Source organism: Ziziphus jujuba, chromosome 4 (assembly GCF_031755915.1).
Source record: "Ziziphus jujuba cultivar Dongzao chromosome 4, ASM3175591v1".
In the NCBI taxonomy this organism is placed as follows: Eukaryota; Viridiplantae; Streptophyta; class Magnoliopsida; order Rosales; family Rhamnaceae; genus Ziziphus; species Ziziphus jujuba.
In genome coordinates, this window is record NC_083382.1 from 975,555 (window position 1) to 993,609 (window position 18,055).

Here is an 18,055-nt window from a genome sequence, read left to right on the forward strand (position 1 = left end):
GCATTAAAATAATAGTAAAGCTTGGTCTAAGTGTAAGAAATTAAATTTCAAAATTTAGGATTTAATTTTGAAAAAGTCAGATTATCCTAGCATGAGTCTTTTTTCATTAAATTACACAACTATTTTTTTTTTGCTTCGATAAATTACACAACATATATATATATATAGTATTGATGATAATGTGAGATATGAATGCCCAAAAACATGAAAGTTTTTATGCTATTTGTTAGTACATATATATATATATATATATGCAACCGTATAACTAAAATATTTTGGATATGCTGTGAAAAAGCTCTATTTTATTAAGAAATCAAAGAAATTATATATACAACTTGAGATAAGAATAATGAATAAGTACACGTAAGATAAGCCTAATTAAGTATACACCCATATCAGTACAAATAGCAAAAACAGCTTTATAACTACAGAGCGTTATCAATTACAACACACTCCAATTAATTGAATTGGTGTGAGGAAAGGGCCAAAAAAAAAAAAAAAAAAAAAAAAAGAAGAAGAAGAAGGTAAAAAGAAATACATCCTTTCTTCAAAAAAATAAAAAATAAAAAAATAAAAAATGGAAATACATCCTTTCTTCAAAAAAATAAAAAATAAAAAAATAAAAAATGGAAATACATCCTTTCTTCAAAAAAATAAAAAATAAAAAAATAAAAAATGGAAATACATCCTTTGGATTTGGGCCTCTGAACCATCCATCACCTGGATAAACATTTTGGCCCATTAGAGCCCAACACAACCCATTTCTCCATTGGATCTCCACAGCCCACTGGCCAAGCTAATCTCTTGTATGGTATTTCCACTTTAATCCCTTCTCATTTTTATTTTTTTTTGAATATCGGCATTACTGCGCCTGAAATTTGGCTCCCCAAATAAGCTTTTCAATGAATTTCAAAGTGCAACCTTTTTTTTTGAGGGAAAATTCACTTTTCACATGATTTTTGCACTGTATGAGATTTAATTTCCTCTCATGCTAATAATTTTCTTCTTCTAAAAATCATCTAAACACAAAAAAAATAATTTTACATTTTCAAAGAATTTCAAATTTCCATTAATTTTAACACTTTTAAAAGTGACCGACCTATGATGGATACCTATGCCTATAAAATTTTCATAAAATCGCACCTTTACCTCATACAGGACTGTACCTGCAAAGTTTTTAATAGTTTGGAAGGTATAGATAACAAACACAAAATTTGAGGTTAAATTGCATGTTGGTGTAAATTTCAGGACCAAATTGCAAATAGGAATAAAGCTTAGGGGTGTAGGTGTAAAAAACCTTTAATATTTTTATTAATTTATACGGTTTATGACAAAAACACTTCCTGTATTGTGAGAAAGCATGTGCTAAAGTCTTCTTTATCATCATCTAATAATCGGAAGTTTAGCAAATTTCAGCCAAAAATAAAAAATTCAAAACAACCCAGGTTGTTCTTATTAGAAGGTCACCATTTCTCTCTCTAGTAAAGTTGTTCTCTTATTATTATTATATATAAACTAACATTAATATATATATATATATATATATTTAGTTGAGATTTAGATTAATATGAAAATGCATTAAAAAATCAATTCATGTCCACTTTACCATCCATTGGTTTTAGCCTTTTTATTTTGGAGAGCTAGTGGTAGAAAAATATACAATTTATTCTCTATTGAAATATTTATTGTATAAAATGATGACTTCAAGTTGGAATCCTCACTTTAATCTTAATTGATAAATAACAATTCTTAAAACTTATTATGTCATTAAATGTTCAACATAAATGAAAACTATGTTTATTCATCGTTCCCCATCACATAAAAAAAATAAAAAAAATAAAAATGATGTTTATATATATGTGCGCACCAAAGATGGACAAACTCTTTGCTGCTTGATTAAAAGGGACAGCTAATATAATATAGAATTGCAAGATAAAGTGTTCAAAATATAAGAAGATATTATAGAACTTATCATATGCATAATTTATACTGCAAAAAATCCAATGGGTCTATCAAGTTCCTAGACACAAACTTATACAGGATGCATATATAAAATCCACATAATATAACAAGTTTTGTATTTAGAAGCTTTGTAGTCCTAGGTATGCAGTAACTGGGGGGACTAGAACTACGCCAACCTAACATGCACAAAAGAGAAAATAAAAATAAAAAAATACAATAATGTTAAATTTATCAAATTTGTTGGCTAAATGAAATAATAGATTATGTGATAATATTAATTGAAGTATTTTTTTTTAATTCATTTTTCTATTTTAAATTTTTTTATTTATATTTAAATTATATGAATATACTAATTAATAATATTTTTATACATATTATTTGATAAATATTTTAATATTTTTAATATTTTTGAGTAAGAATAATATATTTCTGCATCAACATTTCCCATATAGCAATTACTTGTGCGGGAATTTTATGTGAACGCCTCTCCCAAACCCTATAACAGGATGTGGAGCAACTTTTTCCCTTTTGATAACAACCCAAAATTTCAAAAACAAATTAATAAAAAGGGTGACTGATTAGACTCCAATTAAGTAGAGTGAATGAAGGACAAAATTAAAGCAGATAAGGAAAATGTTCACTGTATTTATACCTATATTTGGTGAGCAAGACATGGAAAAAAAAAAATGGGACAAGAAAAACTCTACTATGCTCAGCTCCTGCACAATGTCTGGTTCCTCCCCTGAATGGCATGAAATTCTTTGGTATAATATGCGAATCAAGATCCTATATTTTTATATTATAGTTAATTCCCATCAAAACTATATAAAAAATTAAGTATATTTTATTAGCTTCTTCCATCTCATAATATTCAAAATTCAAAATTGGAAGTCGATATCAGAACAAAAATAAATTAATTAATAAATAAAAAATGGTGGGGTTTTCAAATTATTATAACTTCAAACCTTCCAACGCCATGGATTGAATTGTAGATCGAGGACCGTCAAGGGTATTAGGATTCACGTGAAGTGCAGGCGTGACAAGCATAATACTACAACCTGCTGGTATTTTATATCTGCAAAATCTCTCTCACATGCACACAGACACAAACAAACATCTTATTAATTATTATTTATTGAAAACTTTAATTAGCAATTTTTAATAATGATCAGTGTTTAATTATAAGTTTATAATATATAATACCTTTACCATTCACTTGGATGTCTTTCAATACTTTCCGGAATAAACCTGGGTCTCCATTTCCCAGTCTAAGAGTTTCATTGATAACCTTTAGGATTTCCAAACAACCATAAGCAAATTCAAATATATATATAATTCGGTTATTAAACTTATTGTTTCTTTTTTTAATTTTTTTTTCTTTTTTAAAAAGTAAAAATCAAATATTAACTTGAAGGGTAAAAGTGCATGGATTTATAATCATTCCCAGGTCAGCGATGGATTTGGATTATTCTGTGATCTCCTACAATTTTATTAAGAATTGCTTCTTGTTAATCCTGTCAACAACTATTATAGATTTTGCATGCAACGTCGGATCTTGTCAACAACTACTAAATTAAACTTTGTCAACAACTACTATAAACTAAACTTTCCTGATTGACAATCATATTGTAACAAAAAGATAATCTCGCAGGAATATGAAAACTCTATATATAACAAACAATCATGTCAACAACTGTTTGAAACTTTGTATCATGTGATCAACTATAAACTACAAACTTTCTAGATCATGTGATAAAAATCTACAATTAATAGACATTCTCGTCCATATAATAGACAGCTTTCATGAAACTCTCGATCATGTCAACTACATAGAAACTAGATTTTGTTGAATTAAATTAATATTTGTGGACTTGGCATAATCAATTACTCACTTACAGGGCCTATTTATGCCATTAATGGGACTGACTTATTTTATTATTTTGTAGTAGGATCCTTGGTCACACACTCTCTATAAGACTCTAGTTGGCCCATTGGACTGGAGGATCAATTCTCTTTATAAGCCCATTGACTTATCCATATTTTTCCTAATATAATTATATTATCAAATTATTATTATTTTATGTGTGTCAAAATTAATGGATAAGTCTGACTTGCAGAGATTATTTAAAGGGTCTAGGGCAAGCAAACATGATATACCATACAGTATTTGGAGATTAGTGTTTTCAGAAATCTGAGAGTAGTTGGAGAGTAGTGTGTCCATAGGCACTACTTTATGTTGTTTCTATTTTGCAGGATTAAAGATCTAATTTATCAATGGCTGCGTTTGGAGGTTAGTAATTTATGATTTATGGAATTTATTATGTATATTTAGATCCATAAAATTTCTAACAATTGGTATCAGAGCAGGGGTTAATATGCATAGTAAATTTCCTTGTAATTTATCGCAGTTCGCATGTGAATATTGATATGTGTTTTAGCCATTCATGATTGATTATCAGTGTGTTCTATATATATATATATATACATTGCTTTACATTAATTTTTCTTTTCTTTTCTTTTCTTGATTTGTATACATATGTAAATTTTGAGATTCAAAATTATGTATTCTATTAAACATATTTACGTATATATATATATACTAATGGTCGATTATTGTTTGTTCTTAAAAAAAAAAAAAAAACTTGGGTTTTCGGCGACCCAATTTCACATGCTTGGGTGTTATAATTTTCTGGGTTTTGGACCAAATTGATTTGGGGAAAAAGTTTCCCAAGAAGACACGAAACAAACGGCACCAATTTTGCCTAAAATTTTCTGGAATTTCTTGTGTTTCCATGGGTGTTTGTTTGTGTTTTGGCCGAATAAAAACCTTGCTTGGATGTTTATTTTAGGTTGATTTTGAATCAAATTGATCTGTGGGAAACGTTGCCCAAGGGAAGATGAAACTAACGCCGCCGGTATTGTCGGAAATGGTGGCCGAAACGGTAAGTTATGGCCGAGTAAGACTAGCGGGTCGCGTGACCCGTTTGGACTGGAACCGGGTCGCCCGTGACCCGGTTGGGTGAAGAAGAAGAGAGAAACGACGTGTCGTTTTGGGTGACTGCTGACGTCAGCACGGCACGTCGTTTGCTGACGTCAGCAGATGACGTCAGCAGGCCAAAAAAAAAAAACTTATTTTATTTTATTGATTTATTTGTTGTTTATTTATTAATTAATTTAGTGATTCAATTGTTCAATTTATTTATTTATTGTTTGTTTATTTGTTTAATTATCACATTCCAATTTTATTAAATTAAATTAAATATTTGTGATTGGAAAATTGGATTGTGTGAGCTTACCCAAAGAGGCTTTGTGCCTAGTTGGTATAGTAGTGTGGGATTTTAGGTACTCACCTGTCGTGAGACTTATTTTATCTGCATTATGTGTACCAATGTAATGTATATTGGCATAGTGGATGGGATGTTTTATATTTGCCTATTTCATGAAATTGCCAATATGTTATTTTTCTCCCACTTATTAACCAGGGTCTATGCGGGTAATTAAGCTACCCTTTCGGTAGTTTTAGTTGCTTTGTATGACGTCTGGAATGGCAGTGGAAGTTAATTAAATGCCATGTATTGCAGGTTCTGAGTTGCCCTGTCGGTGATGCAGTTTAATGCATTTGATTGTGGTTATTTGGTTGACTGTCCCTGGCCCGCGTAAGGGTATCTTTAGTGCTACAAAGACCCTAAGCGATATTTATGTTTGTGTTTTTGTGTTGAGGCGCTAGAAAATAGTAATTGAATTGTCTTAAATTTTTTGAATGTCTTGTTGTTTACTATTTTTACAGCTAGTAGCACCCCAAATCTTATGCCCATGACTGCCATGATGAAATTGGATGGGACAAATTATCAGAAATGGAAGAAAACCTTAGTTATGAATTTGACTTTCATGAAATTGGATTTGGTTTTGGAGATAGATCCACCAGAGATTCCGACTGATGAGAGTACTGTAGCAGCTAAAAAACTTTATGAGGATTGGAAGCACTCTAATAAGTGCTGTATGATGATGATGGAGAATTACATGGATGAGGCCATATATGCTAGTATTCCTAAAGTGGATACTGCAAAGGGACTTCTTGAGGAGATAGGAAAGAAGTTTATCAAGTTTGATATGAATGAGAAGCATCATTACTTGGACCTATTGAATAATACCAAGTATGATGGTATTAAAGGAGTAAGGGACCATATTATGCTACTTTCTTCCTATTATAATAAGCTGAAGGATCTTAAGATGGACATTGGAGAGGAGCTATTGACTTATTCTATAATGAGGAGTCTTCCATCACAATTTGATAATATAAGGTCGAGTTTGAATACTAAGAAAGAAGGTTGTAGTTTGGAGGAATTGACTACTATCCTTGTCAAGGAAGAGGATGATATTAAATTAAGTAAGTCAAGGTCTGTTGCTATGGTTTCACATCAGGTAGATAAGTCCAAGAAGTTTTTCCAAAAGAAGGGACAAGATTCAAGCCAGGACAAGGTTTCAAGTCTGGGCAGTGTTTTAACCCCAATAGGAAGAAGTTTTCTGGTATGAAGCCTAAAGGGCCGAGGGATGGTGGTTTTCAGATTAGAGAAAGGAAATAGTACTTCAATGGAAGGTGTGGATGCTGCAATAAAGTTGGGCACAAGAAGATAGACTGTTGGACCTTAAAGGGAAAGCAAGAGAAGAAAGGTAATATTTTAAGGATTGAGACCAATATTATCGATGTGCCTATGAATTCTTGGTGGTTAGATACTGGAGCTACAATTCATGTTACTAATTCAATGCAGGGGATGATAAGCCGAAGAGGCCCAACCAATCTTGAACAGCATGTTTATATGGGAGATAGCTCAAGAGTGAAGGTGGACATTGTGGGAACAATCAAGTTGAAGCTTGCCACTGGATGTACTTTGGAGTTGCAAGAAGTTTCTTATGTACCTTCAATAAGAAGAAACTTGTTATCTATTTCTGTTTTGGATAGTCAAGGTTATAGTTTTTTGTTTGGAAATAACAAAGTTGAATTATTTAAGGATGGTAAAGTTATTGGTTTTGGAACTTTATGTGGCAATTTATATAAGCTTGATTTATTTAATAATGGTCTCAATTTATCTGTTAATTCTATTGTTGCTTCCAAACGCCCAAGAGTTAATGACAATTCCTCAATGTTATGGCATAAACGTTTGGGACATATTTCTAAGCACAGAATGGAAAGGTTAGTGAAGGATGGGATACTTCCTAATCTTGATTTCTTTGATCTGTTGACTTGTGTTGAATGTGTGAAAGGGAAGTTAACTGCCAAGGTAAGAAAGGATAAGTTAGCTAGGTGTGGAGATGTTTTGGAGTTAATTCACACTGACATATGTGGACCTTTTACACCATCTGCTTTTGGTGGTTATATTACCTTCATTGACGATTACTCTCGTTATGGACATGTTGAGCTTATTCGTGAGAAGTCAGATTCTTTAGTTGCCTTTAAAGAGTTTAAGGTAAAGATGGAGCTTCAAAAGAATAAGAAAATAAAAGCTGTAAGGTCTGATAGAGGTGGTGAGTTTTATGGTAGATATGATGAGACTGGAAGGAACCCAGGGCCTTTTGCTATTTATTTGCGTGAGTGTGGCATTGATGCGCAATATACGATGCCTGGTACACCTCAGCAAAATGGCATAGCTGAGAGAAGGAATAGAACTTTGTTGGATATGGTGCGGTTTATGTTGGCAAATTCTAGGTTGCCAGATTATTTGTGGGGAGAGGCTTTAAGGACGGCGGCTTATATTTTGAATCAAGTTCCAAGTAAGTCCGTTCCTAAGACACCTTTTGAGTTGTGGTAAGGAAGAAAGCCTAATTTGCACCATTTTCGAATATGGGGTTGCAAAGCTGAAGTAAGGATTTATAATCCCCAAATTAAGAAGTTGGATCCTAAAACCATTAGTGGATATTTTGTTGGCTATTGTATAGGATCTAGGGGTTCAAGATTATTTTGTCCTTCTCACACCACCAGGATTGTGGAATCAGACAGGGCCATTTATTTTGAAGATGATTTTGGGTTTGGTGATAGTAACGGTCCAAGGGAATCTCAATTTAGAGAAGAAAGTGTTTTCATTCCTAGTATAGTTGTTCCTGATAGAGATATTGTTGATCCAGTAGTTGATGAACCAGTAGTTGGTCAGAATGAACTCATTGTTGAAGAGCAGGATATTCCAGCTATTGCAGATGCTGATGTACCTTTGAGGAGGTCACAAAGGACTAGGAGATCAGCTATTCCTGATGACTATGAGGTTTACTTGCAGGAGCATGAGTTTGACATAAGTGATGATTCAGATCCAGTCACTTATGAGGAAGCCATAAGCAGTTCAAATTCAAATTTTTGGTTGGACGCAATGGAAGATGAAATGAAATCCATGGCATCAAATGGAGTTTGGGATTTGGTTGAGTTACCAGAGGGTAGCAAGTCTATTGGGTGCAAATGGGTCTTTAAGACTAAAAAGGACTCCAATGGTCAAGTGGAGAGGTATAAGGCTAGACTTGTAATTAAAGGGTTTAGCCAGAAGGAAAGAATTGATTATACAGAGACTTTCTCTCCTGTATCCACAAAGGATTCTTTTAGAATCATTATGACGATTGTGGCGCATTATGACCTGGAGTTGCATCAGATGAATGTCAGAACTGCTGTTCTGAATGGTGATTTATATGAGGATGTATATATGGTTCAACCAGTTGGTTTCCAACAAACAGGGAATGGTAATTTGGTTTGTAAGCTTAAGAAATCTATTTATGGTCTTAAGCAAGCTTCAAGACAATGATATCTTAAGTTTGATGAGGTTGTCACCAAAAATGGCTTTAAGGAGAATGTTGTTGATAGATGCATATATATGAAGGTCAGTGGGAGCAGTTTTATATTTCTGGTGTTGTATGTTGATGACATACTTTTGGCTACTAATGACACTGACCGATTAGCTGAGACAAAGCAGATGTTGTGCAACCATTTTGATATGAAAGATCTTGGTGAGACTTCTTTTGTTTTGGGCATCAAGATTGTTCGAGATAGGACTAATTATGTAGTGCAATTGTCTCAGAGAGCTTATATTGATAGAATTCTTAAGAGATTTGATATGCATAATTGTTCTCCTGGAAGTGTACCGGTTACGAAAGGTGAAAAGTTTTTTAAAGATCAATGTCCCAAGAATGATAGAAAAAGGATGGCAATGAAGAATGTTCGCTATTCTTCAGCAGTAGGTAGTTTGATGTATGCTCAAGTATGTCATGGCCTGATATAGCTTTTGCTGTGGGTGTGCTTGGTAGATTTATGAGCAATCCTGTTCCTATTCATTACCAAGCAGTTAAGAAGGTCTTTAGGTATCTTCAGGGTACTAAAGATCATATGTTGACATATCGTCGCACCAACTCTCTTGAAGTAGTGGGTTATAGTGATGCAGACTATAAAGGTTGTGTGGATGATAAGAAATCTACCACTGGTTATATATTTATCATGGCAGGAGGTGCTGTGTCTTGGCGGAGTGCCAAGCAGTTAGTGACAGCATCCTCGACTATGGAGGCAGAATATGTGGCGTGTTATGAGGCTACCCGTCATGCAGTTTGGCTACGAAATTTTATCCGTGATATAGGAGTAGTTGACTCCATTGAGAGGCCTATTATGATGTATTGTGATAATACTGCAGCGGTGTCTTTCTCCAATAATTTAAAAGGTACTCCTGGTGCGAAGTACATTGATGTGAAATATTTTGTGGTAAAGGAGAAAGTTGAAGAGGGCCTCATTACTGTTGTTCACACGCCGACTTATAGCATGGTGGCAGATCCACTGACCAAGGCTTTACCGGTAGGCATATTTGAGGAGCATGTGTCCCGTATGGGATTGTTAGGCAGTTGAGACTGCTGTGGGTCAGTGGGAGTTTGTTATGTTTTCTGTAGTAATATCCATGTTGAGTATTATTTATTTCTTTGAATATTTTAATACATTGATGTATGTGGATCATTATTTATTTATGAGATGATTTATTACACATATTATTGCTCCTTATATTTACAGGCCTGTTGAGACTATTAGTCTATGTATATGTGTATGTTGATCCACAGGTGCCATGGTGAATCCCTACTACCTAGTTTGGGTATATTGTTATATCCTGTCGATGCGCAATATGCTTGAATGAAATGGTTTTGTGTGTTGGGGGATTGCACATGGTTAGGTAAATCTCTACTACCTAGACTGAGTTTATGGCATGCAAAGTACTCGGTTGAAATGGTATAATGTTTTGGGAGATTTACTGAGAGAATCTCTACTACCTAGTCTAGTATATTGTTGTGCCCTGTCGGTATACTATATATTTGGATGAAATGGCATTATGGTTTGGGAGATTCTATAGTAAGTGAGTTTGGATTTTATATGATTATGATTATGCAGTCCAAGTGGGAGAATGTTGAATTAAATTAATATTTGTGGACTTGACATAATCAACTACTCACTTACAGGGCCTATTTATGCCATTAATGGGACTGACTTATTTTATTATTTTGTAGTAGGGCCCTTGGTCACACACTCTCTATAAGACTTTAGTTGGCCCATTAGACTGGAGGACCAACTCTCTTTATAAGCCCATTGACTTATCCATATTTTTCCTAGTATAATTATATTATCAAATTATTATTATTTTATGTGTGTCAAAATTAATGGATAAGTCTGACTTGCAGAGACTATTTAAAGGGTCTAGGGCAAGCAAACATGATATACCATACAGTATTTGGAGATTAGGGTTTTCAGAAATCTGAGAGTGGTTTGAGAGTAGTGTGTCCATAGGCACTACTTTACGTTGTTTCTATTTTGCAGGATTAAAGATCTAATTTATCAATGGCTGCGTTTGGAGGTTAGTAATTTATGATTTATGGAATTTATTATGTATATTTAGATCCATAAAATTTCTAACAGATTTTTATCAACAACTATAAAACTAGCGTGAATTAAAACACTTTTGATAACAACGCTGGTTCTAGCTGCTGAATTTTCCTTGCAGATGAATTTCAGTAACAAAAATCTAGTTTGTATAGTTACGAAATCTCTAATAGTTGTTGATGTGATTATTTTTAGTGTAATCTCAGAAATCAAAACTTAATTAAGGTATATATATATATATACAAATAATTATCTTTGAATTCTGTTTTTGATGATAGGATGAAGATCAAGAGGGTAGCTGAGGGAAATGTGGAGATGGAGAGTCTCACCTATGAGAGGCAATCCCATGGAGCCAGGAGGGAGCACTCCATTGCATTTTGGATTCCTCCACTTAATAATCCAGTGTGTAATCAAAATAACTACAAATCTTGCCATACACAAATCAATATTCGTCCACATTTTTATTTTTATTTTTATTTTTTCTGTCTGAAGACAAAATAAAACAAACAGATATATAGTACTATATGTGTTCAATTGGTAGAGAAAGTGATAGACAATTGAGCATTCATGCCTCTAAAATAAAACATATGCTCCTTGACGAGAGTCAATTTTAAAACTCAATAAAGATCATTTACACCCCCCCCCCCCCAAAAAAAAAGAAAAAAAGAAAAAAAGAAAAAACATCTTTTACTAATAATAACAATGATATATATATGTATATATCCTCCAATTGGTCAATTTTTAACCGGACAACATATATAATAAGGAGGATAATATAATATATATATATATATATATATATATATATATATATATGTGGGATAAATTGTGGAAGGGAGTTTTAGCATGAAACCTGATCTAACCTAGAACCTGAGGCTGAGGGAGAAAAGAACGCAAAATTTGAATATCCAAAAAAATGGAAGTTCTTATGCTATATTTTATATTAACCTGCTATCTATACATGCTCATTGTGGCTACACATATATTTATAAACAGCATAATCAAATTTAATTGGGCGCTTGTGTGGAAAATTACTACATTAGATCAGAACGAGTTGAGAAAAAAAAAAAAAAATTGTAGGCCAAAATATAAAATCTAAAGAAGAAATTAAAAAGAAATACATCCCCAAACGAAAAAGATAAACCATGGTGGATACAGCCGTCAAGCCTATAAAGTATGGTCCATACAAGACGAAATAGAACACTTCGGCCCCTTGGATTGGAGCCCAGAACAACCCGCTTTACAATTGGGCCTCATAGGGCCCAGTTGTCCAAGGCAATCTCTCATGTTCTTACGCAACCATTTTTGCTCTTTACAATTTTTATTTTTATTTTTTTAAAATTTTTTGATATATATTTATATGTTTATTGATAAACTGCTAAAAATTGTTTGAATGTTTGATAGACTCCATCTAAACAACAAGGAAACTTTTAGTATATACCAACCAAACAATTTAAACAAGTTAAACAAATCAAAGAGGGGAACAACCTTCACATTAAAAATGAACTTTCTTTCATGGTTAAAAAGAGAGTGCATCAATCAACAAAAATGCTATAGTTATTACCGATAATATTTTTTCCTTATTGGTTTCAATTAAGTTATACTTGGTGGAGGTGGTTTAATCAGCCAAAGTTCTCTAGTTTTAAACAAATTTACGGAAAAAAGAATATACAAGGAAAGAGAATTCAATGGAAAGCCCCATCTCAAAAGACCATTGGCATTATGCCAGAAAACCACCATTTCTCTTCCGGCATCTTCCAATAGTCTTCCCACAAAAATGACTGGAACTGATGAAAGATGGTGAATAATGCTTATGCAAGTTTGATGTAAAAATAAGCAAGAGATCAGAAAGGATATTTTAGAAATTTATGTAATAACTGCTGTGTATGTAGAAAAAGGGTTGTCCAAATAGAAGCCCCCCATTTCTTTTTCAATCCTTTTCAACATTTTACTTGTTATTATTATTATATTATCTTTTTTTTTTTTTTAGTTTATAATTTTATCAAATCTGTGAGACCATGTAATTATAATTAAATATTTACCAGGGCAAAACACAGCTAGCTATGTCAACTCTTAACCTAAAGGAAATATAAGGACGGTTGCTTCAATTTGGTAACAAAATATTGGAGAATGCGACGTACATAGAAAAACAATATAAATTAATATAATATTGATATGCTCTTAAAATGTTGAATTTATAAATTAATATAATATTGATATAAAATGTTGAATTTATACATACTTCAAGAAGGGATAATGTTGCAGAGGGGTTTTCAGGTGTAGTATATAATTATAGGACCAAGATATTAATTAATTAAGTACGTCCTGAAGTCTAGTCTATCACTAATCAATGCTCACCAATTTCATTTGGTCAGATTCCACAATTTATAAAGTATTTTGACCCTTTCAAAAACATTTTAAAAATACAAAGATGGATACTACAATTATATATAGGGTACGTATTTTATAAATATATTTGACCCGAGTATCTTGATTCATTGCTCGGGCAACATTAAAATGAAAAGAAAAGAAAGGAAAAAAAAAAAAAAGAAAAGAAAAAAGAAAAAGAAAGGAGACTCAGTTTATGAAAAGGAATAAAGATTAATTTATCTTCCCCCCCAATTTTTATCGGTTTCATCTAAAAATCAGAATTTCTTTACCTCCATGTTTGTTTATTTATTGTTCCTTATCACATATGATATATTCTATAGTACGCGCTTGATTAGAAGGGATGTTAATTTTGGAGCATGCCAATATTTTAAAATACAATAGAATTACCATGTAAAATATTCAAAATACAATAAGATTTAATAAATCTCATACATATGATTCGGTACGCGAGTTGGTGGAAAACCACCAGCAGTACATACTAAAGAGAAAACAAAATGAGAATAATATTATTTTACATTATGCATGACTTATTCAAAGACATATAGACAATAATCGACCACATAAAACAGAAAATAAAAAGAAAGATATTTCTACAGATTGTAGAACCAACTTTTTTCCAAAAGAAATATAATATGGTCATCATTACTTGTGTGAGAACTTGATGTGCACGCCTTTCCCAAATCCTATAACAGGATTTCGAGCAACTTTTGCCCTTTTGATAATTGTCCAACTATATATTAACATCAAAAATTCCCCAAAAAATAATAAACAAATAAAATAAATAAATAAATAAATAAATTGCAGATTTAAAAAAAAAAAAAATACTCACTAATGTGCAATTTTTGATGAATGGATGAAACTCATTAGTTTGTTGCATACAATAAAACTCATCAGTTTGTTGATAGGAAGCTTTTGTGTCGGAGATAAATTTAACTATGGCCTAAACATGTATGCCTGATAAATTTTTCTCAGAAATGGGTTTTAGTGACAAAATATCGGAAATCGAGATCTAAATGAGTACTTTACCAACCTTGGAATTCTGTTTTTGATGAATGGATGGAGATCAAGAGAATAACTGGGGATAAGGAGATGGAGGGTCTCTCCAATGAAAGGCAATCCCATGGAGCCAGGAGGGAGAACTCCATTGCATTTTGGATTCCTCCATTTGATAATCCAGTGTGTTATCAAAACAACCAGAATTGCTGCTATACTTAGACCAATATTTATCCACATTTTTCTACTTCTTTTTTATATTTGGAAGACAGGAAAACAAACAGATATGGTATGTATACAAACGGTAGTGCAACTTTGCAAGTGATAGACTATTTGGCATTAATGTCCCTTAAATAACATGATCACCGCCTGTCTAGACTCCCCAAGTATTATTTCTTCTTATTATTATTATATTACATTTTGATTATGCTTTTCAAAGTAATAAATTTATGTGTATAATGATCCAGTTCAACAAGTAAAGACTTATTTATGTTTTAGAGATCAATCATGAAGTCAATATCTATCTCACAAGTTTAAAGACGGATCGTAGGAAGCGTATACTTTACATATATATATATATATAGTCAATCATGAGCAAAGCTGACATTTAGACAAAATGTAGAGATCGATGTGGGAAGGTTAGACTTTAGAATGCGGGACTTGACGCACCCATTAACAGGATAATGTAGTTGAGCACTCATATCTCACTTCTGCTTTATATGACTTATCTTTTGTACGTATATCTGTTAGGTAGAATATATTTATCTCCTTTGTTAACCAATGTATAACGTGTGTGTGTATATATAAATATATATATATATATATATATATATATAACTATTTCATATCAATAATATAGTGTACTTTCTGTCGAATTCTCTATATCACTTATATGGTATCAGAGCATTGAAACTCAAAAGAGATTTTTTTTTTTTTTTTTTTTTTTTTTTTTTTTAACATGGCTTTTTCTTCTGTTCATTCATCTGTCCCTGGCCTTCAGGTAACCAATGAAGCTACCTTTGCAAACCGGACTCTTGCAATAATCAGATACAATAATGGTGCATGTGACAGAAATATATTTATATATATTTGATTTTCATACAAGGGAGAGACAGAGAGAGGCTGTAGTGGATACGATTAGGGTACTCAAGGTTGAAAGTGAAGAAGAAGCGCGTTGCAACAGAGGCAGTGTGTTTTGCTACTCTATATTATATTCTCCAATTGGTCATTTATTAAATCCAGCACTTCGTAAATCTTAAATACTGAGCTTTGATTTTATCAATTGCACTAAAATAATAGTAAAGCTTGGTATATATGTGTAAGAAATTAAATATCAGAATTTGAGATTTAATTTTGAAAAAGTCAAATCATTCTAGCATGAGTCCTTTTTTTTTTTTTTTTAATAATTAAATTACACAATTTTTTTTTCTTTTTTGCTTCAATAAATTACACAATATACATATATATATATATATATATATATACATATGTATATATACAGTCCGTCTATGGTACGGACGGTCCTCATGCGGACCACAGTATTGGTGACAGTTTTTCATAGTATTGGTGACGATTTTCTAAGAAACCATCGTTAATACTATGAAAAAAATCGTCACTAATACTGCGACCCTCGTACGGACCGTCTTCACCATAGAATTTCTATGTATATATATACATATATATATATATATATAGAGGAAGTCTAAGATAGGGACCGACCGCATGATTTTTATGCGGATTAAAAATGTGTTGAAATTGGCATCCATTGGATTTTTACATATGGCATCAGCGATCCAGATTCAAACTTTCTCACATAGGGATTTTTGCCCAAAGATTCTCTTTCCATTCGCACCTTTCTCTTCTCTTCTCCTCTTCTCCTCTTCTCCTCTCCTCTGCTTCCACACATCCACCCACCGTTCCAGCAACGTTGAGCCACCACCAAGCTAGCATGCAAGCCGTACCAGCCCCACCATTTTTTGTCTTCAAGTTCCACCGGCCATGGGTTTTCTTACTGTTCTGCGAAAATCAATAAGGTCGAATTTATGGGTTTGGAATGAATTAGGTGTATCGTAATACCCATATTTTAATAAATTTGCCCACGTTGTTTTATCACTTTAATTTTTTTCGTTGATCAATTATATTGTTCCAGCTTACTTGTTTGCCTCTACTTTTGTTGTCTGCAATTTTTTTGGTTGCCGACACTTGAAATTTTTTGTACCCCATGAAGATAATGTTCTGATCTTTTGTTTCAATGGATATATATCATAAACTGTAGGTCTTTTTGTCTTGTGACGATCTAGATGCATTATTTTACAGGCACCCAATGAAGACTATGTTCTGAATTTGGCCGAATTGCAATTCAGGAAAATTTTCCTACTTCTTTATTTCTTTCCATCGTGTCCATCAAGTGGACTGGATTATTTTCAGTGCTATGGTGTTTATAGCTCTTAGAAATGAGAAATCCTTCTTATATCAGCTGGGGTTGGAGGTTTGGGGGATTGATGGTGAGAACTTCATGAACAATTCGACCATACCCACGACCATGGAAACATGTAGTGGATGTATCTGTTTACAGCTGGTGCAAGCGAAAAAGGGGGTTTGAGCAAAAATTTACACATGAGTAAGCTTGAATCTGGCCAGATGTAAAAATCCAACGGATGCCAATTTCAGCATATTTTTTATCCGCCTAGAAACCATGCGGTCGTCCCTATCCTAGGCTTTCTCTCTATATATATATATATATGGAAATTCTATGGTGAGGACGGTCCGCATAAGAAACGCAGTATTAGTGACGGTTTTTCATAGTATTAACGACGGTTTTTTAGAAAATCGTCACCAATACTATGAAAAACTGTCATCAATACTGTGATCTGCATGAGGACCGTCCATACCATAAACAGACTATATATATATATATATATATATAATATGGAAGATAATGTAAGATATGAATGACCAAAAACATGAAAGTTTTTATTCTATTTGTTACTATATATATAGCATATACATATATATATATATATATATATATATATATATATATATATATATATTCAATGTCAAACAACCATATCTGCAATTAACCAATAAATGGCCACAGACGAATGGATAAATTAACCGCTTTATCTAATATATTTGCATGGTTGCATATATATACATATATATAAATATAACACAAACAAATTAATTGAATTGGTGTGAGAGATATTACTACAACTGCCAATGAGTTGAGGAAATAAAAAAAAGACAAAAAAGAAAAAGAAAAATAGAAATAACAAAGTAGAGGAAATAAAAAAAAGACCAAAAAAAAAAAAAAAGGGCGAATGGATCTCCACAGACCACTGGCCGCACCAATCTCGCGTATGGTATTTCCACTTTAACCCTCTCTCATTATCGTTTGAACTATCAGGTTTTCATTCCAAATTTTGCATGTGTTTTTTCAGAGAAATTACACCCCATTTGAAAACTGTTGAAATTTTGGAAGAAATTAGTTCACAAGAATTAGATTTTTAGAAATCAATTTATCTGAAAATTAATTTTCTATGAATTAATTTTCAAATTGTTTGGTAAGTATTAAAATTTACAAATATTTAATTAATTTTTGTTTTAAAAATTGAAGATAAAATTATTTTGATACTTTTAGTATTTCTGAGCAAGAATAGTATATTTCTACACCAATATGTCCCATATAGGAATTTCTTGTGCGGGAACTTTATGTGAACGCCTTTCCCAAATCCTATAACAGGATGTCGAGCCAACTTTTTTCCCTTTTGATAATTGCCCACCTACATATTAATACCCAAAATTGCAAAAACAAATTAATAAAAA